General features: G+C 43.6%; 1 long non-coding RNA gene across 1 annotated transcript in view; it reads right to left on the bottom strand.

Moving 5' to 3' along the window:
- The window catches only part of LOC144584643 (uncharacterized), a 243774-nt gene extending 236396 nt beyond the window's left edge, over positions 1 to 7378 (bottom strand). The window contains exon 1 of the long non-coding RNA XR_013539026.1: positions 6371 to 7378. This is a non-coding gene — a long non-coding RNA (uncharacterized LOC144584643). The remainder of the gene's footprint in view (positions 1 to 6370) is intronic.
- Positions 7379 to 10237: the final 2859 nt, after the last annotated feature.

Raw genomic sequence — 10237 nt, 5'->3', positions numbered from 1 at the left:
TGAGCAACATTGGCACGCACATGCGCGCGCGCACACACACACACACACACAATTGTTGGAGAAATATATATGCAAACACGTTTACATTTTCAGCCAGGTATTTGCCTCCCTCCCCACCACCACCTGTAAAATCACTAACTGGTGCAGAAATGGAACGTTAAAAAAAAAAAAAACTCAGGAAGTTGCGCACTCAGCAAATTCATATTCTCCGAAATGGAGGTGACGGACATATACCACAGTAAGCTATGCCCTCTGCCTCCTCTCCCTAGCATTATTTTCCTGGAATTGGGCCGTTGCAAAGCATAATACTCCCAGGAATCATTAAAAAGTAGCATAGGTTACCGAAGTCCTTAGGCTGTTTGTAAACCATCACGCTTCGAGTCATCTGCCAGGCTTCATCTTGGGAAGGGGCAGGGGGGAAAGGTTAGGGAAATATTTCACCCCAGGCCATAATAGCCCTTGACAAGGTTGTCTTGTACCACATCAAACATGCAATGGTTGGAAAAAAGAAATCCTTCTTGCCAGCCTGACTTCACCTCGGGAGCAACCAAGGGCGTGTGGGTGAGTGCTTGCTTTTATGAAACCCACATGGGCTGTTGAAAGTGTGTGAAACTTTGAAGGCTTCACATGCCCACACAAAGAGCAGGCGGATGGGTAGACCTGTTGTGCCTCGTGCCATTCAGCCATGAACATCATGTTTCTTTGCTATTGTTTCCTTCCTCCGTTGTAATACTCATTGTTATTCAATATAATGCAAGTTACTTTGGACACAAGGCGTAGGTTAAAAGAATCCGAAATCAAAGGATAGCTACGATTAGAACAAGGTGAGTGACATGTAGATGAAGCTGATGAGGGTTCTGGTGGAGGATGAAGAAACAGAGATCATGGGAATTTTTGGGAAAAGGAGAGGATTTTGGAGCGTCCTAGGTGCATATGTGGGGGGATAAATGCCTAGAAAATTATCAAGCCAGACAATATCAAATAGAATACAAATTGCCTTAATCTAGCAGACTAAGCAGAAGTGAGAATGAAGAAGGTAAAGATTAAAACAGATAAAAAGAAAATGTTTCATTCCGCATACAGGCAACATGAGGCTCTCTGTTATTAATCTATAATCGTATAATAATCATAGAATAATTAAGTTGGAAGGGGCCAGTATAGGCCATCGAGTCCGACCCCCTGCTCAAGGCAGGAATCCAAAATCAAAGAAGATCTGACAGATTGGGGCCCAGTTTTCTCTCAAATACCTCCAACATTGGAGCGCTCACCACCTCCCAAGGTTATGGGTTCCATTGTCATACCGCTCTAACAGTTAAGAACTTTTTTTCCTGATACTCAACCTAACTCTGGCTTCCTGTCATTTGGGCCCGTTGTTGCATGCCCTGCACTCTAGGATGATGGAGAACAGATCCTGCCCTGCCTCTGTAGGTCTACCTTTCAAGGATTTGGAAAGTGCTGTCCTATCTCCTTTCAGTCAATTTTTTTCTCTCAACCTGCCCAATTCTTTCGGTCTTTCCTCATCAGACTTGGTTTCTAGTTGGCAGTTGCACTTCTCTTTAAGGGTAGCCTTCCATGTGGCTCTCTCCAGAGGATCCTCTCTAAGTCCTCTCTATGGAGAGTTAACGACGGCCCCATGTCCTACATTCGCTCACAGATTTTCCACTCAGATGCTCATGGAAGGAATGTAAGCTAAAGCCAGCCTGATGCGTTCAAATGCTCAACTCTCTCTACCAGCACCCCATCAGCTTCCCTTCCTGGCACAGGCATTATGGGGGTTCCAGGGCAAAAGGGAAGGGCAAGCCCAGTCGCCAATGCCTCACTCCTTCTTCCCTAGTTCTACCATCCCATTCCTCGAACCCAAGCCACAGACCTGAACTAGAGATTCAAGCTTTCAATCCTATCTATGAGGTGTTGGGGAAATCTGTATCATTACTGCTCAGCAATCAATTGCATCCCTCTTGCTTCACAGCAAACATTGTAAGCCCATCAGCGAACAAGAGATATATTCACAGATTTCTTACAAGCACTGCTGAATAGTATTGATAAAATGCGTAAGGAAAGGAAAGCAGCCGGCTGATGGTGAAGATGTGAGTGGATAATTATATCATTTGATTTATGGACAAAGCAGCAATTTTTAAATCATACATCTGTCTTTTCTTCTTTGTCACCAGTTTCCCCTATATCTGTTAGAAATATCAAGAACAAACATACATATTCAGAGTAGCTATAATTAGCACCAGGGACAGGGGGATCAATCTAATAAATATACTTCAAGTTTATCTAATTCCTTGTCTAAATGCCAAGTTTTCATCTCTTGCCGTGTCCTAATTCAAGCAATAAAATCTCCTTCCGCCTGTCTCTTTGCCCTTCATTCAAACTCTGATGGGTATTACACTACAGATGACAGGAGCATGGTCTATCATTAAGAACTATCCAACCTTTTTATTCTCCCGAATCACCTGGTCAGATCTGTCAGGAAAATCACAGTGATCAGTCCATTCATGTTAATTTAAAAAAACTCATAGTGATAATGCAATGGAAGAAATGCTAGTGAAATTATCACTATGCAAAATTCTGCAAAAACATGAGAGCAGTTTTTATTACGAGTAGCAGATTTTCGCAGGAAGATTTCCATACATTGTTAGATCTATCCCAAGAGTTTCACTTACAGCAAAAATTCAACTGAATGTTTCCAAGGCAGAGATTGCTCCTCAGAAAGGGTTGTAGGTTTTCTAACAAAACCTTTAAAAGCAATGGGTCATAGGTAAAGGTAAAGGTTCCCGTTGACATTTAGTCTAGTTGTGTCCGACTCTAGGGTGCAGTGCTCATCTCCGTTTCCCAGCCATAGAGCCAGCGCTTGTCTGAAGACAATCTTCCGTGGTCACGTGGCCAGCGCGACTAGACATGGAATGCCGTGACCTTCCCACCGAGGTGGTACCTATTTATCTACTCGCATCTGCATGCTTCCGAACTGTTAGGTTGGCAAGGAGCTGGGACAAGCAATGGGAGCTCACTCTGTTGCATGGATTCGATCTTACAATGGCTGGTCTTCTGACCTTGCAGCACAGAGGTTTCTGTGGTTTAACCCGCAATGCCACCAAGTCTCCTAATGGCTCATCAAATGCAACCCCAAAAGCAACTCTTCCAATCTCTAAAGCAGTGGTCCCCAACCTTGGTTATCCTCCATGTTCTTGGACTGCAACACCAAGAAACCCTGGCAAGAACAGCTGATGGTGAGGGCTTCTGGGAGTTGCAGTTCAAGAACACCTGAGTCACCCAAGGTTAGGATCCACTGCTCTAAACGAAACCCAGTCAGTCATAACGTCTTGATCCATGCCACTGTTGCTTTCTCTAGCAACAGAGGAGAGAGGAAGGGCTAACTGCTCTTCTCTTATGACTGGGAAAGGTGATGACTGAATAGGGTTAACAGCATCCCCTTCACTACAGCAAACAAGAGAGTATCTTTTGATCAAAATACTTGCACTTATAACTGGGTAAAAGGAGCATGAAACCTTCTTCTTTTTTTTTGTTGAACTGAGGAACATTCCCTGAATAGCCAGCTGGGGTAATATCTACAAGCAAGCAAAGATGTCTGTCATCACTCCAGGAAGGACTGCAATGAACCGAGGACTCCATCATCCTCCAGCTACTGGTTAATACTCTTAAGTTAGCTGGAATTGCCTTCTCTTCCCTAGATAAAACTTTCACTCGGAGAAAGCCAATGTGGGCCTGCTGTGTTTCTGTCTGCTTTTGCCCCCAGCTTCAATATAAGGAAAGAGGAGGTATTGAACGGCCGACAGTTCTTTTGTCTACCACGATTGGGAAGGGCTATGAAATCTACAATACCTCAGGGGAAGCCTGTCCCTAATTAGCCGTAGATTCAGAATGCATCAGTCTCCTCCCTTTGGAATGAGCTTTAAACAAGAGTGCCTGGACTGGATAACCCAACCACAGTTTAGTGGAATATTCTGTTTCTTCTGCACCTTTCCTGCTCCGTAAAGCCCAACCTGATGGAGAGTCCCACAGGATGTGAAAGCTCGTGCCTGGCTGTGAGATTTCAATGCCCTATGAAAGGTATCATCCTCCTTTGTTTTAGGACTATATAAAAAGACCACATTCTCTCTCTCTCTCTCTCTCTCTCTCTCTCTCTCTCTCTCTCTCGCATTTATAAGACACAGAAATAAACCCCAAAGAAAGAACTGGTGCGCTAAAAATCTAATCAAGTGTAAGGACAAAACAGTGGAAAATCTGAAATCCCACACACTGTCATTTATATAATGCTGATAAGATAGTGAAAAATAGGATTTGTTCTGGCTTACAGGAAGGAAAAAAATGGGTTTGCGCTATGAGAAGAGTCAAGCAAATGGATTAATTAGCAAACGCAAATTCCATTTTAAAAGCCCCAGTATTTACTACTTACTGGTCCCCCTTCCCAAGCAGAGTGAACGCTCTCGGCTTTGGAGAAATGAAACCTAATAATATCAGTCTCAGTTACATCCAATTTTCAGGAGCCGATAAAACAAACATGAACAAATAGAGATGCCTAGGTGGACAAATAGCGCTCTGCGAGTCAGGGAAAAAAAAAAAAAAACAGAGTCAATGGGAAAGAGAAGTATGCTTTCCAAAAGACCCTTCCCAGTAGATTAGAAATAATCAGCATTTTAGAATGTCAGCATTATTTACGGTGCGATATTCAAATAGCTTTTTACTTAATACACTAATAGGCTGGGGAAGCTGAGCCAGTTTCCTAAGTCAGTTGAGGCAGCAAAAATGGAGAGGTGCACATAAGAGTCCCTTGGAAGACAAGCTAGAAGCAGGCCACCAGGCACGATAGATGGGATGTGAGGAATAACCTTGTGAAGTCTGAGTCCATTGTTCTACCAGCTCGGTGTCACCTGGCTGGCATTGGTTCTCCACAGTTTGATACTAGAGTCTTTCCAAGTACCACCTGGAAACATCAAGGACTAGACCTGGAATCTTTTGTATATGAAGCTGCTGCTCAAGCAACTGAGCTACGGATCGTGTCCAAAGGAAAAGAAAGGTCTCTTGCATCAGTACAGACTATTTGCCCATTTACATGTCTGTAAAGTCCATATTCACCTATGTGCTACCTTCCCCACCTCCACATCCAGTCCATACTGAGTCCAATCAGCTATTGTGTTTTGTTTTGTTTTGTTGAAGGAAAGCCTTCCTTCACTCATGGCCAGAATCCTCCTCTTTCATAAGGGGAACTGTCTCAGTCTTGGAGGCAAATTTTGGTTGAATACCCAAGCACAGACTCTTCTCTAACTAGCAACGTGTGGACAGCAACTTCCAAAACAGATCATTGGGTCTTCCTCACTCATGCAATCTGTGCTGTAATTTTGTTTGTATTATTTAAAAAATCATTTCTGATTTTACAGCTCTACTAATAAATCTGGCATTTATTGGCAGTTATGGTGACCTTAGTAAGGTTTTGAGGCACGTGAAATATTCAGGAAATGGGTTAACATTGCCATCCCCCAATATTCATTCATTCATTCATTCATTCATTCATTCATTCATTCATTCATTCATTCAATCAATCAATCAATCAATCAATCAATCAATCAATCAATCAATCAATCAATTTGTATCCCGCTCCCATTAGTGCCGAGATACTACTCTGGATGGTTACAATACGTACGTATAATAGAGAACAAAAATAACGATAAAAACATTAAAAGCAACAACAATAGCTCTAAAACCAGAGGACACTGACTAATCATATAAACTCAGAACAGACGGAGGAAAGAGGGGAGGAGTGGCCAGCTAGGCTCAGTGTGGAAAGCCTCCCTGAAAAGCAACGCCTTTAATTACATCCTAAATGTCAACAGGGAGCTAGATGGAGCTCCTCTGGAAGCTGGTTCCATACAGTTGGAGCCACTGCGAAGAACGCCCTACCTCTTGATTTATGACCACCTGGAGGAGCCTCGGCTGGAATGATCTTGTAGGCTGGGCGGGTGACATTAAGTAAAGATGTTCCATGGTTTCCATGGAGAAGGGGAGATTTGAACCCAGATTTCCTGACTCACCCACCCAATCCTTCTTTATCCAATACACCATGATGGCTCTCTATAAACTTAGCATAGAAAAGAATAAGTAAATTGGGTTTCTGCTTATGTTACCCTGTGTGAGGCACTGCCCAAGTGGTCAAGAAGCTAGGTGATGATGTTGCTGTTTTTTAATGGGCTATCAAGCCCTTTCCAACTTATGGTGGCCCCAACAAGTGAGACATTCAAAGCGTGGTTCTCCCTTGCCACACAAACACCCCGAATCCATTTCCATGGTGAGTGGGGACTTGAACCCTGGACTACAACCGCTGCTGAATCCAATTTTCTGAGCTACCGACCTGCCTTCGTTTGTAGCAGATTTTGAAATATAGGCCACCTTCTTCTCCCGTGGGCTCCTTCCTGCACAATTGCCATTTCCTTCATGGCTCAGGGAGACTTCTCCCTCCCTCTGAATGATTTGAATTGAGCCAAGGTCTTCTGTTGGGTTCAGGTAATTAGCGCTGAAGGACTCCGATTATCTCTTTGTACCACTCCTCAGCATTTGACACAATTCTGCATAATAAGCTTCGTCTCCAACAAAACACTGGGCCCTGCCAGGATCTCCTTGGAGGTTGGTTTGTGAAGTGAGGGGAAAAAGAGCTGGCATTCTCTCCCCACCAGGTGCCAACTCCCATTCCTTATTAATGCTCGTCTGAGTGCAGGACATAATGAACTGAAAGACGAGGAGGAAATTCGCTCTTCTTATCTATCCTCACCAAAGAGGGGAAAAATAGGTGAAGGCCAAGCCGTCGCTCTCCTCCCCGCGTTCCCCTTGCTTCCTTTTCCTTTCTGAGCATGTCTCGCTATAATTAAAAACCAAACAAATGGACAACAACCCAAACAAGCGGAGGGGAGCCGGATTAAATATTCAAGAGGCATCTTTTTGAGGCACGAAACAACAACGCCGACATGAGTTAGGTTATTAAATAAAATTAAGCAATTTTGCTTAAATGGAATGGGGAATGAAAAAGATGCATTTGGAGCATAAGACTTCCACAAAAGGATCATGATCAATTAAGAAGCAAGAAGGCTGTTATCGGCCGTCCCTCCGTATAGGAATAAGCACAGTTAAGAGATTGTTAAGAAGGGGGGGAGGAGGGGGAAATGCAAATAAGTCAACGAGTGCTAATGGAGAGACGAGAATGACTGAGAAGATGGAAAGATGTCAGGGAACATCATACTTTAATTGGAGAAGGCACTATTTGGTTGGTTATCTCTCCCAACGAATGGCCTAATTCAAAATAAAGTAGACCTGTTGAATCAATAGATTCATGTAAGCATGGACTTGATACTCAGAAACCGATTCAATGGGGCTGCTTTGATTGGGCTTAGTGATTAGATTTAAGCTAATGAGTGAAGGAGCAGAGTAGCTTCCAGCTTGTCGGAGCTCTGAAATATTTTTTTAAAATTTAATTTGAATGCAGCTTGTAAAGGTGGCAGCTCAGGTGCAGCTGCTTCTTCCTCCCGCCTCCTCTGGCTCAATCAGCCACTCACCTGGGCCAAGGTGATAACTTCCTGCACCTCCCCAGCAGATCTTCTGGTCTCGGCAGCAGCTGAGGCTCCTCTGCCCTGCCTTCTTGGCTGATCTCCCACTCAGGCAAAAGCAGGGAAGTCTGTGCTCTTGCTCATGAGTGGGAGAATAGCCGTGGAGGTGGGAAAAGCAAACAAGCTGGGGCTGGTGACTGAGGAGGCAGAGGAGGGCAGCACCCCCACCTGTGCTGCCAGTTCGTGTCCATCTCCAGCAATAATGTAAGTGGAGAAAAGCTATTTTGACAGCAGATACTATGAAAATGCTAAAAGGTTCTTCCGGAATGTTACCATTGTTCTCGTTCACCTTGAGAGAAAAGAGTCTGTTTTTTTTTTGGGCGGGGGGACAAGAAAACCATAATGAAGTTCTTATTGGTGGAACTGTTCATGGCAAACTCCTGTTTTTCAAGGCACTATCATCTGTCCAGCAGTTTGCAGCCTTCCAAGCTGCCCACATTCTAAATAAATCCCAGGTAGAGTCATTATCAGGCAATTCCCTCCATGAGGCTTTCTCAGGTTAAGACACGTGGACAGCGGGAGAAACGATGGAGAAATGTCTGATCAAAAGGAAGGGAGTGGCAGAAACCCAGGCATCCTTAAATATCTCAGGACAATACTGTAAATGCAAGAACAGCATCAAAACAGATTCATGAGATCTTCTAAAGACAAGCAGAATGAAGCAGAAAAATAAAAGCCTCTTTTGTGAAAGGAGAAGACTTTCAGGAGGATGAAAGAGAGATTTTAGCACTAGAAATGAGCTACTTATTTGTATTCATATCCCTGGGGATACGGATATAAAAATCAGAACCACAGGTGCTGTGGAGATCCAGTGCCTCACCCACCCAACCCGAACCAGCCGGCCCACTCACAAGTCATTGTGCGGTGCATCAGCTCTCCTCTGTGCTGTTGTGCCAATTGTGGAAGCAGCCCAGGCGGCACTTCCCTGCCTCCTCATGCAGCCAACCGCTCAACAGCTGGGTAGGAAGACTTTTCACCCTTCTTTTTCTCGCTAGAGTGGTCAGCTGCATGGGGAGGTCAGAAGTACCAGCCGGGCTGCTTCCATGATTGGCACAATGACCAGTGAATGGATTGGCTGGTTCGGAGGGGAGGGGCTGGATCTCCGTGGCACCTGTTCTGGTCTTATTCAGGACCATTCAAAACTGCATACAGTATTTTTAAAGCCTCACATGAATGCAGAAATGGAGCAGTATGGATGGATGGATGCATGTGAAACTAACTCATATTGGGACTAAACTGGACTTTCCATTTTTACATGACACCTTTTGCATCCCAGGTAAGAAAATTTGTGAGCCTTCATTTTATTGTTAGTCTCAACATAACAAGACTTTTCACTGAAGAAATGGTGAACTGCTCTGAGAGGTTTCCCTCTTGCATAAGAGGAGCAGTAACCACTTATTTTTGTCACTTGTTACATCAGCCAAGAACATATTTTGTGCAAAAACACATTTTGTACAAGACCAAAGTATTTTGTGCAAAATGCAATAGTTTGGGCAAAATGCATGCTTAAAAAAATGAATCATTTTTAAGAAGAAAAAAAACTTCCTTTTTTGTCACAAGTTACAAGATCCTCAGTCAGAGGGGAATGATCCTGTAGTTGAAATTTGTTTCCAGAAGAGTTTAGCAAACGCTTTTGGTCATACACTACTGAAATGTAATTATTGGTCGTTTCAGCTGCTTCTCTGAAAAAAACTGGTCTCCAGACTACACCATCCTAGTTATTTTATTTGGAATCTCAGTAGTATTCGTCCAAAATTGAATGGTTCTAGCTCTTACTCTGCCCGAAATCTTTCAAGAGAAAGAAACAAATCTTTAGAAATATTTAAAAATCTGTAACCAATGTTATTTCCTCTGCCTGGCTTTGCTGCCATATTTTGAATTAAGTACAGAGAGAAAGATAGACCTGTGAAAAGCTGAGAAGAACTGGAAGATGTTCAAAGATAGGCATCAAAAACAAGTTACAGGTGCTGAAGACGATGACTTATGATGAGAGATTGAAATAACTAAATATGCCAAGCTTGGCAGGAAAAGTACCGGAGGGTGGGGAGCTGATAAATGTCTCCAGATATTTGAAAGATGCTACACGCCAGGGAGTGGCATTATGTGGTTTAAGGAGAAGCAGGTGAGAGAAAATAAGCCGCCACGTTGTGGAATGGAAAAGGTAGTAGAGAAGCATCAATGTGAGCAGGAAGGAAATTCACTCTGACAATGAAATATACCCACGAAGGCTTTCACGGCCGGGATCTAATGGTTGTTGTGGGTTTTTCGGGCTCTTTGGCCGTGTTCTGAAGGTTGTTCTTCCTAACGTTTCACCGGTCTCTCTGGCCGGCATCTTCAGAGGACAGCACTTTGTGCTCTGGTGCAGTTTGTTTGGGAGTTGAGTATTTATAGCTGTGGGATCAGCTTTTGTCCTTTTCAGGAGATGGGTGATTATGTCTCTGAAGATGCCAGCCACAGATACTGGCAAAATGTCAGGTAGAACAATCTTCAGAACACGGCCAAAGAGCCTGAAAAACCCACAACAACCAATGAAATATACCCTTTGGAACGGACTCTAGCAGAAAGTGGGGAGAGCCACCAGCCATGGATAGGATGAAGGCAAACAATGACATTGCACTCAA

The sequence above is a fragment of the Pogona vitticeps genome, chromosome 12 (genome assembly GCF_051106095.1).
Source record: "Pogona vitticeps strain Pit_001003342236 chromosome 12, PviZW2.1, whole genome shotgun sequence".
NCBI lineage: Eukaryota > Metazoa > Chordata > Lepidosauria > Squamata > Agamidae > Pogona > Pogona vitticeps.
This window is presented reverse-complemented; position numbering and strand designations above follow the sequence as displayed.